General features: G+C 43.1%; 5 non-coding genes across 5 annotated transcripts; 3 read left to right on the top strand and 2 right to left on the bottom strand.

The window, feature by feature from the left end:
- Window positions 1-334: 334 nt before the first annotated feature.
- Window positions 335-406, bottom strand: TRNAH-GUG (transfer RNA histidin (anticodon GUG)). Its single transcript has one exon. It is a non-coding gene; the product is annotated as a tRNA-His (tRNA).
- Window positions 407-545: 139 nt separating this feature from the next.
- Window positions 546-619, top strand: TRNAT-UGU (transfer RNA threonine (anticodon UGU)). The gene has a single exon. It is a non-coding gene; the product is annotated as a tRNA-Thr (tRNA).
- A 2,246-nt stretch (window positions 620-2,865) lies between these two features.
- On the top strand, window positions 2,866-2,939 carry TRNAT-AGU (transfer RNA threonine (anticodon AGU)). Its single transcript has one exon. It is a non-coding gene; the product is annotated as a tRNA-Thr (tRNA).
- A 1,725-nt stretch (window positions 2,940-4,664) lies between these two features.
- TRNAT-CGU (transfer RNA threonine (anticodon CGU)) lies at window positions 4,665-4,738 on the top strand. The gene has a single exon. It is a non-coding gene; the product is annotated as a tRNA-Thr (tRNA).
- Window positions 4,739-7,070: 2,332 nt separating this feature from the next.
- TRNAP-GGG (transfer RNA proline (anticodon GGG)) lies at window positions 7,071-7,142 on the bottom strand. Its single transcript has one exon. It is a non-coding gene; the product is annotated as a tRNA-Pro (tRNA).
- Between the last annotated feature and the right edge of the window lie 3,363 nt (window positions 7,143-10,505).

Here is a 10,505-nt window from a genome sequence, read left to right as displayed (position 1 = left end):
GATTTCCTGCCGTGGTGCCAACAAGCCAGTGAAAAAGTTGTGCTACCCCTGATTAAAATGATGTTTAGCTACTGAGGTTCCTTGGCAGAAAGCGATGCCAAATGCTAACACACCACTTAGCTTCTGTCTTCTGCCAGTGAGTGAGTGGGTCAGGTTTTCAGCTTAGAGCACTATTGCTTAACTAGATAGGAAATCCTGGGCTTGAGTCACAGTGGCGACTTAGCAGCTGACTCCTTTGCCCCAAACAGTATTTATGTGGCTCAACAGAACTGTCATTTTTCCCTTAACTCTCGTAGGCATAAAAATATATTGAAAAATAAAAGTTCGGAGTCCATGCCGTGACTCGGATTCGAACCGAGGTTGCTGCGGCCACAACGCAGAGTACTAACCACTATACGATCACGGCTGGAGTGCTGTTGCCACTCTGTGAGCGGCTAGTCTTTCTGAAGCACAGCAGATTTCTTTCAGTATGATGTGCCAAAACATCAGCCTATTGGGATATGTCCAGAGGTTGTGAGAAGTGAGATTGAAGAGCAGCTAACTCGGGCACCATAGCTTAGGAGGTTAAAGCATCTGCCTTGTAAGCAGGAGATCCTGGGTTCGAATCCCAGTGGTGCCTTTGTGTTTTAGTTTAGAGATGGGAACATCTATTTTCCTGACAAGTGAGGCAAGAAGTGCCAGATGTCTTTGTAATGAAAAATAAGAACCCCCTTCCCCCAGATCAAAGACACAGTGGGCTTCTTATCATGTTTGAACCCAGAACCTCTTGTACTATAAGATATTACAAGAATGTCTCAGTATTTTTTGGATCCATGAGTACATTTTGATTTTCTAAGCAGTATTTTGGGAACGATAAAAATCTGTTAAGAGGAAGGAGTTGCAGAATGGCTGACATGTGATGTGGTCAATCAGAAAACTGCAAGAAAACACCAATTTCATGATAAACTGGAGAGACTAGATGACAGATGCAGTTTCATCAATGTACATTTTTCTGCCTCAACAAAATGCTTCCTTTACAGAAAGGTAATCCAGTTTCCACAAAAGGTCTACACAAATTCTTCTCAATTTAGTTCCCCATTTTTGTTTCCCTGAATACTACATGTAAACGCCATGATTTCCCTTTCAGAGTATTCTCCCTCTAAAGAAACAGGGGCTGTAATCATACAAGGAAGCAGATTGCTTCTTGGACGGCTTGCGGTGGAGTCTAAAGTGTGATCTATTTCCCTGCAATTACATGACATATGGTGAATTGCGCTCCAGCCTGACCCCAATCTGTGCCCAAGCTAGCCTTTTTTTTGATCCAGCTGTATGGTTACTACTGGACTGGAATGATTCCTCGGCAGGCAGAATAGTTGCTTTAAAAGGAGATTGCTCCCTACAAAGCGACCCTTTCCGGTGCAATTGGATTTTGCTGCTGTTCGAGCGCATCAGAACTGTCATGCACTCATCCAGTCATGATGTTTCCCAGGCCCCTACAATCACAATCACAATCACAATCACAATCACAATCACAATCACAATCACAACTCTCCCTTCTTTTACACCCTCTATGGCTTTCCCAGTCCTTTTCTTCTTTGAAAATATACAAGTGCAACACCTGAGACTAGAGTGAGCACTGGCACCAGCTGGAAATGGATGGAAGCTTCAAGGAAGAACCGAACTTTCTTCTCCCGCCAGGGTTGTAATTAAGGCAAAGCAAGCAGGGCTTCACCATAGGGCGCCAGCATTTATGAAGGGTAGCCTGTTAGTCTGTGCTACCATGTCAGGCGAAACAAAACAAATAAACAACAACAACAACAAATAAAGATGACGAAAACATTGTGGCACCTTAAAGACTAATTGCTATATTTTAATATGGACAAGCCCACTTCTTCAGACACGAGAGTGGGACAGCATGGCAAATATTTATAAATTTGTACAGGGTTCCCAAAAGAAAGAGACATTGCTTCCTGGGTACTGATATTTAGAATGTGCTAAAATCTAGATGCAAATCTACTGATGATTGTTTGGGGGGGGGGAACAATACCTTTCTATAGACCGAATTTCTTTTTTTCTTTTTCTTTTTTGGAAAGCATAAACCATCTCTTCTTTGGGAGAGGGGCACTATATTCTGCTCCTCCTTCTTCTTGGTGGGGGACTCACGACTATGCCTCAGTGCAGAGTGGATGAGAGACAGTGCCTCTTTTCGGCCAAAGGCAAAATCTCTAGTTATGGCTCCGCCACCCACACGTGTCAGACTTCCACCTCTTCCGGTGCCCTTGCCCTGAGATTTTCATCCTTGCCTGGAGATCTGGGCAAGCAGGGCAGTGTCCTGGTGCTCTGAGACCTGGTAGCCCTAAGAAGTTATCTGTTATGCCCATGGAGTCCTTGTTACCAAATCCCATTCTACATCAATTGGGCAGACAAGAGGACCCGTTAAGAATCAATATCATCCATATCAGGGCTGGCTAAGTGTCGTCTGAGAGACACACATGCCTCCATTCTCCTTTTGTGGGCTCTGGGCCCAACTTTTCAGCCTCTTTTCTGGTGTGCTCACATGCATGTGCGTGTGTGTGTGCATGCGCACGTGCGCGCACGCACACACACTTCCGCCCCCAAATTATGCACTCTCAGGCCTCACACCCAGAAGCCAGACAAGAGGTTGTTCTGCACTTGAAGCAACTGGGGCACTTACACTGAAAAGTTTTGCTGTTGTGCCTCCCTGGGAGGAAACAGGACACAATGCTAATCGATCCAGAGATGCCCTCTTGCCCAAGTGGGTCAGGGGAGACAGGCACCTTAACCATGCTTGTTCCATAAGCTACTCCAGAATTTACCTCTTTGCTTCTGTCTTCAAGGAGTAAATGAGACATAGCTAGAGCATCTGGCACTATGGCTAAGCTGGTTAAAGCACCTGTCTAGTAAACAGGAGATCCTGGGTTCGACTCCCAGTGGTGCCTATGCAATTAATTTTGTTTTTGGCCCTGACAATATAGATGTGGCTTTGTTGGGGCTTTTTATTATTACCTGAAATCAGATGAGAAAGACATACAAATTTGAAGTCTGTGTCAAGGCAAGGATTTTAAGCAAAGTTGCCATAGTCACAGAGTAGTTACTTTTACAAATCAACAGCCAGGAGGTTGGATTCATTTGCTGTAGCCAGAGGGAAGAGGTTCCAGGGAGGCCGTGCTTGATGTCATAAACAAAAGGGTTTCTCTGAATGTCTTTATTACAGAATAATATAAAGGCCTCCTTCATTTAAAAGAAAAAAGCACAGAAAGTCCTAAGACCATGAACAGGATTTATCTGGATTTGTACTGAAGTCCTTTTTTATGCTGTAACTGAGACTTTTATATATAGAGAGACTTTTATTTATATAACTAATATATTTACCTGAAGTAAATATATTGTAGATTTAATTTGAAGTTTTGTCTGCTTTTTTTGTTTAACGTCTTCATTGTTGTTTATTATTGGATCTTAGTTTATGTTGTGGGTACTTTTATTGTAAGCTACCCAGAGTAGTGGCCTGGCTACTAGATGGGCAGGGTAAAAAACCGAACCAACCAACCAACCAACCAACCAACCAACCAACCAACCAACCAACCAACCAACCAACCAACCAACCAACCAACCAACCAACCAACCAGCCAGCCAGCCAGCCAGCCAGCCAGCCAGCCAGCCAGCCAGCCAGCCAGCCAGCCAGCCAGCCAGCCAGCCAGCCAGCCAGCCAGCCAACCAACCAACCAACCAACCAACCAACCATGCTCTTCTGTAATTGATGCAATTGGGCTTTTCATGGTGAAAGGGGTTTGGTGCTTCAGGTTCTTCAAGACAGATCTTAGTGCTGTCTTTTCCTATCCCCTTTTGTCACTTGGTTATGAAAGAGCACATAATTTGTGGAGATTTGCACTGTTGTTATCCTGCTGGAGGGGCTATTGGGGCAATTTATTTCCTGTCTCCTTTGCCCCCATGGTGGTCTTCCCGTTTCCCTCTGGAAGCCCTCCATCACTTGGTTGCATCCCCTTTACTTGTCAGCCTAGTACTTTGCTCTTCATTTATGGAGGAGCCATAGGTTGGGAGATGGACAGGAAGATTGGATGTGACAGAGCTGCCCTGTGCAGCTAGCTGATTGACCACACAGAGAGACACAGAATTCTTCAGTTTTGGAGACAGAAAATGAATTTAAAAACAAACCTTGGAACCATACTTATATTCTGCAAACCTTCAAACTCTGAGATACCAGCAACTCCATTGGCTCTTTCCCTCAAAAAGGGTGCTGGGAGGAAGACACTGCACACAATGTGGCTGAGCATACAGGGAGGCAGTGACAGAATCCCTCAGTTTTTAGCACAGAGGGCAAAACCATGCTTACAGCATCTCAAGCACACAGCCTTTTACTTGATACATTAGCAATAATATTAGGAATTGCCATGATGCTCATCTCCTGCTCATGGTATGAAACTGTACAAAAAAAAGAAACCAAGTTTTTTGTGGGTCAGAAACATCCTGGTACCCAAGGAGAAATAAAATGCTGTATAGAACAAGATAAGAGGAGTATATGCAGATGTTGAGGGAATTTCTGTCAAGATCAGGGCTTAATGGCAAAGAGTCTTTCTGGCAGGGTGAATTCTTGTTGCTAACCTGCCACATCACTCTCGTTCTCTGGCTAAGTAGCCATATCATGGGGCACCATGGCTAAGCTGGCTAAAGCATCTGTCTCGTAAACAGGAGATCCTGGGTTCGATTCCCAGTGGTGCCTTGGGAAATAACCTTTTTGGCCCTGGCAGGAAGGCATCTGGTGGGTTGCTGAATCCCCGTGTGACTTTCTGAGGAAAAAATGACACCATCTATGTACTGAATGGGAAGCTCAGCTGACATCGACTCCCTCTGAAGCCTGAGGGCAGAGCAGGTGTTTTTGGGCACTGGCCTCTTAAAATTTAGGCAGAATCTGTAGGGAGCAGAGAGGCAGAGGAGTAGCCAGAACTATAATGAGCAATTTGGGAAAGCAGGACAAAATGCACTCCCAAATTGACATTGTACATCATAGTGTGAAAATAATACAAGACGTAATTCCAGCACTGAACATCTTGCCAGCATGCCCCTCCTCCACAGGGGATTGGCAGCACAATCAGAGCTTAAAAAAAGAAAGAAAAAAAGATCAAAGTGTTTCTTTCTCATAGCACAACCATCAGTGATCAGACTTGCAGTTTAAGGCTGTGGGATGAAATACACCTCTCTTGGGGGGAGGGTTCTGCAAAAGGTGCTCCATGTATTGTCTCTGTGGCCTTTGGTACCTGTTGGAGCGCTGGAGTTTTTAAGTTCATTGTTATGTTGTCTTGTGGGTTGAACGAATTACACTTCTTACTGTCTGGCCAGGATCTACAGCTAATTCGTTTCATAATATAGATTCATATTTGATAGTGACTTTTAAAAAGTGACAATTTAGGGTTTTGGAAGGCTTGGCATCCAAACTTGGCCATCCCTCCACCTATTGCAGCACTCTGTGCCATATCTTGTATTGTTCCACAGGGTCCCCCAGTCATCAAGAGGGATTTTGGGGGAATGTTGGAGGTTACAGCAGATAGAGAGAATCAGCAAAAATTGGTCACCCTGGGTGGTGCTGCTTAAGTCGGGTTTCCTGCTACAATAACCAAGAGTGTCTTGAAGTATCTCTTTTTCCACAAAATGTGGAAATAGATTTATGATCATCTGCTACATTTCTTCTTCGGGACAACTGAAACATTATGCTACAAATACTGTAAGTAGTCTTCTATGAATCTCTTCTATCCCATCCATTATTTGCTCAGCTTTTAAGGTCCATATCTGCCCATCCTAGAAAATATGCTGCAAAGCCTCTTTTCGGGTGTTACCACTCTGTATTATACTTTGATGTTCAGACTTGGCCTGGTTAGAACTGATGTACTTTCTATCAACTAAATTCTGAATTAATCAATGAGTACCTCTTGCACCCTTTTGCAGCGTTTCCAGACGTATACTCTTTCTGAAATGGAATGATCAAACTTAGTGGTCTAGAAGATGCAGAATTTGTTCTGCCTTAAAGCCTGGGCTATGTGCCAGTCTTACCAGAACTGTTTTTGACAATCCTCTTCTTACCTCATTTTGTACAGGTCTTTTCACCGTAGCATCTACATTTTTTTGTTTCATCAGCAACTGGGATTTTGTTTGCATTCGCTCTTGTACCAACAAATTCCACACCTCTGTGGAATTTTTCACATACCCCTGATTTCTTGGCTGCACTCTACATTTGGACTGATAATTGAACCAAGGTATGCAAAATTATTTTTGAGTAAGAGCCTTAATATTTGAACCAAAGCTGACAAAGCTTCTGTGAAGAATACTGAAACTGGACTATCATGGTCATGTGCGGAGGAGAGTGTGTACATCCACTGTCAATCTGAGAGATAAGGGTGGACTGGTGTCATCACAACACAGTTGCCAAAGAGTTTCCAATGTTTTTTTTTTTTAGGAAGGAATAGTTTAGCCATCCCCACTGCCCAGGTTCCTTGGAAAGAGAAGTTTAAAAATATAGCTATCCTTCTGACCCTTGAGAAATAGGTTGCTTGAGATTTTAGGCTGAGGCTTTTCAGAGCCTAGGAATACTATGTACATCTCGAGTTGTAGCCTCCTGTGTACTTAAAGCATTTATGCCACCCATATTGAAACAGCCTTGTTGCTGGCCCTCGCAGGCAAAAAGGAATATATATTAATTATGGACTACTTGCTCCTGTCTACTGGCAGTGCCTGAGCCAGGCCTAAAGTGTCTGGCACTGTGGCTAAGCTGGCTAAAGTACATGCCTAGTAAACAAGAGGTCCTGGGTTTGATTCCCAGGAGGTAGGGTTGGTTGTTGTTTTTTTTTTTTTTGCCTAAGCTGTGTGGATCTCACTCTATACAACTCCCCGAGAGCTATTTCTGACTTTTTCATATGGGGGTAGGAGGAGGATGCAAAAACTATAAAACCAGTAATAGAAGAAGTTGCTTTTTGGGATTGTTTTCTATGGGTATTCTGTGAACTGTAGTTCAAAAAAAGGGGGAAATTGTTTTTGAGCTTTGCATAAAATCCGAGAGTTTATGCCGTGACTCGGATTCGAACCGAGGCTTCTGCAGTCCCAGTGCAGAGTACTAACCACTATACGACCACGGCTGCTGCGTCACTGCTGCTCAGTCTGGTCTCCTGAATCTTTCAAGGACAAAGCAGGTCTCCTTTATCAAGACTGACAAAACGTCGAACCTCTGAGGGAGGTGAGAAAGAAACTATTATAGCTCAGGCTGGCAAGGTATCTGCCTTCTAAGCAGAAGGCTATGGTTTCACCTCTCAGCATTGCTTCTGTTTTCCTGCTTAAAGGCAGAAGCAGAGCTCTTCCATTTTTCTCATAAAATATGGGGAAAAGGTTTCTCATAGATATTTTGCCAAAGAATCCCAGATACTGCATTCCCATCCCAAACATAACCCCAAATTTAAAATTTACAGCTGATTTTTGTCTGGGCTACCTGAGATTTGAACCTGGGCTTCTCTGCTTCTAAAACTGAAATCATACCTCTAGGCTAACAATCCAGACAGAAAATTTGGCTGGACATAAGGCAGTTGTACCTCCTCTACCGCAGGACTCTGCTGAGTGTCTAACCAGGCAATATGTCTTGCAGTATTCCTTGCAATTCCAGTTCCCCTTCAGATACAGATTTGAACTGATTTGAACATTATGCCAGATAGCTCAGCTGACTAGGTGTGTTTGTGAAGGAAATCCGTCATCATTGGAGTCGGTAGATTACAATATATGTGTTTCAGTTTTATATATCTATGTGACTGCAGTTTGCTTTCATTTGTGTTAAAAACAGTTTAATTATTATTATTTTTTAAAAGGAGGGAGTAGTTAATTTTACATGGTATTGAATATTCTTAATCGGGACAGGGCTTTGAGTGGATCTGGAAACTATTACAGCATCCACAGCTTTATTACCACTAATCCAAATGCAAATTCTAATGCTAATGCTTTCTTTAAATCAAAATGTTTCACAATTCAGAATCATGGATGCACATGAAATACAGGCAAAATCAAAAACTAATTAAAATGTCAAGACCAGACTATTTTTGACCAGAATCAGGCAGAATTTGAAATGTGTGCAGAACCTTTACTTGACTTTAGCTGTTGTCCAGGGAGTCAGTGTCCATGAAGTGAGTGCGCTTGGTGCTGTTCCACTGCAATGCTTCTGGAAGTGAAGAATTTGCCAGCTGCACACCATTGCCCGAGGAATGCAGGAGTGTACTCACAATGCTTTCCCACTCTTTGGGGAGTCTCCTTCTATGTCCTCCATGATAATACTAATGTTAGGGAATTACTTCTGCACTTTACCATCTCCCTCTCCTATACAGACATCTGCACATGGTTCCAGATAGTGTGCTGTACATGCAGATGCTTGGATTATGGGCACGTGATATAACGGCATTAGTAGGTTATGTTTAGATCCTCCTCCAGGGTTAACCATTGCACATTGTGTAAAATGTCCTTCATATGGATTATATGTTTCATTTAGGGTTGCTGGATCTCAGGACTAGAGAGTTTGGCAACCTTTCATTCCCTGAAATTCCACTCAACTTTTGATCAGGAGATGGGCCACTGTGGTCATGGGAGGTGTGTGTGTGTGTGTGTGTGTGTGTGTGTTGTACAACAATTGGAAAATTGTGTATACTGGAATATTGTGCAACAAAGAAAAGGTCATAAGTGGTGATGCTAGCACTCCATCCTTTTATTTTCCTCCAAATAACAAGAATCACCCTTATGCATACACCTGCCAGTTCTCTGTCTCTTTAGTCCCTTCCTTTGTTCCTGTTTTTTTCATTGGGTGGGCATCAGCACTTTGCAGGTGCAACACATATGCCAACACATTCAAATTGAGACAGTGAGGCTTGGTACCAACTGGAATTTGGTGCCGGTGAGTGCCTAGGCTTTAAAGCCAACCCAGGAACAAAAGTCAAATGTTCCTTTCCTCCAGTGCTGCTCACCATGAGATATGTTCCTCCACCCACAGATCCAGAGAAGCACAAGGACTTCAGCTGGCATGCTGAGATCTGGCAATCTTACTCAGAGCACCGGCTGGTGTCAGGGAATAGCTGTGTTTCCCTGAGAGACAAAGCTCAGACTGAGTGGCAATGAAAAGAAGAAGAACAAGAAGAATGTTTGAATTTTATATGTGAGGTGGCTTTAAACCCTAGGCATTCTAGGCCTGGCCATCTCCACCAATTCTTAGTTTGTGAAGGTATCTGCCTATGTGTTTTATGTACACAGTGTCAGCAACATCAAAAGCCAGAAGTGAAGGGAAGGAACTGGAGAGGGCTTTCTATCACCTTCCTATTGCATAAGCCAAGGGAGCAGTGGTACAGGACCTTTTAGAAAAATTCTATGGACCTTTTACATGTTGCACAAGTAGCAGGAGTGGAGTGTTTGGAAAAAAAAAACAATGTGCCATGTGTGGTGTAGGTAAGACCATGCGGGATGTGATTCCTAATAGGAGCACCAGCCAATTTTGCAGGTGCTGATTGGGCTTTGCGTCCTCCCAGGCTGCCACATTAGGGTTTAAAAACAATACTGGAGCTTTTTCCATATGTTTCTTTTGTGCTGATTTGGGGCAGAACTGCCTCAACAACCAACTGGAAGCAGTTCTGCTCCCTTCAATCCTTGTGTTCACTGCCCAAAGGATATCTCAAGGACACATGCTTGTGACATCCCAACAGTCTGTTCCTGGTCCCAAGTTTTGTCCCTGAAATTTTAAGGAAGCAGAAAAATATATATATTTCTATATCTATATCTATATCTATATCTATATCTATATCTATATCTATATCTATATCTATATCTATATCTATACCTACCTACCTACCTACCTACCTACCTACCTACCTACCTACCTACCTACCTACCTACCTACCTACCTACCTACCTACCTACCTACCTACCTACCTACCTTTCTTTCTTTCTTTCTTTCTTTCTTTCTTTCTTTCTTTCTTTCTTTCTTTCTTTCTTTCTTTCTTTCTTTCTTTCTTTCTTTCTTTCTTTCTTTCTTTCTCTTTCTTTCTTTCTTTCTTTCTTTCTTTCTTTCTTTCTTTCTTTCTTTCTTTCTTTCTTTCTTTCTTTCTTTCTTTCTTTCTTTCTTTTTCTGGGTTGTTCCAGGCAGCGTAGCCAGATTAGAGAAACTGCAACTGCAGAAGCTTCTGTGCTGCAAGAGCGGAAGACCAGCAGTCGAAAGTTTGAATCCATGCGATGGAGTGAGCTCCTCTCGCTTGTCCCAGCTCCTGCCAACCTAGTAGTTCGAAAGCATGTAAAAATGCAAGTAGATAAATAGGTACCACCACGGTGGGAAGGTAACAGCATTCCGTGTCTAGTCGTGCTGGCCACGTGACCACAGAAACTGTCTTCGGACAAATGCTGGCTCTACGGCTTGGAAACAGGGATGAGCACTGCCCCCAGAGTCGGACACGACTGGACTAAATGTCAAGGGGAACCTTTACCTT

Source organism: Pogona vitticeps, chromosome 3 (genome assembly GCF_051106095.1).
Source record: "Pogona vitticeps strain Pit_001003342236 chromosome 3, PviZW2.1, whole genome shotgun sequence".
NCBI classification, from domain to species: domain Eukaryota; kingdom Metazoa; phylum Chordata; class Lepidosauria; order Squamata; family Agamidae; genus Pogona; species Pogona vitticeps.
The sequence above is the reverse complement of the archived record's forward strand: the minus strand, read 5'-3'. Positions and strand labels throughout refer to the sequence as shown.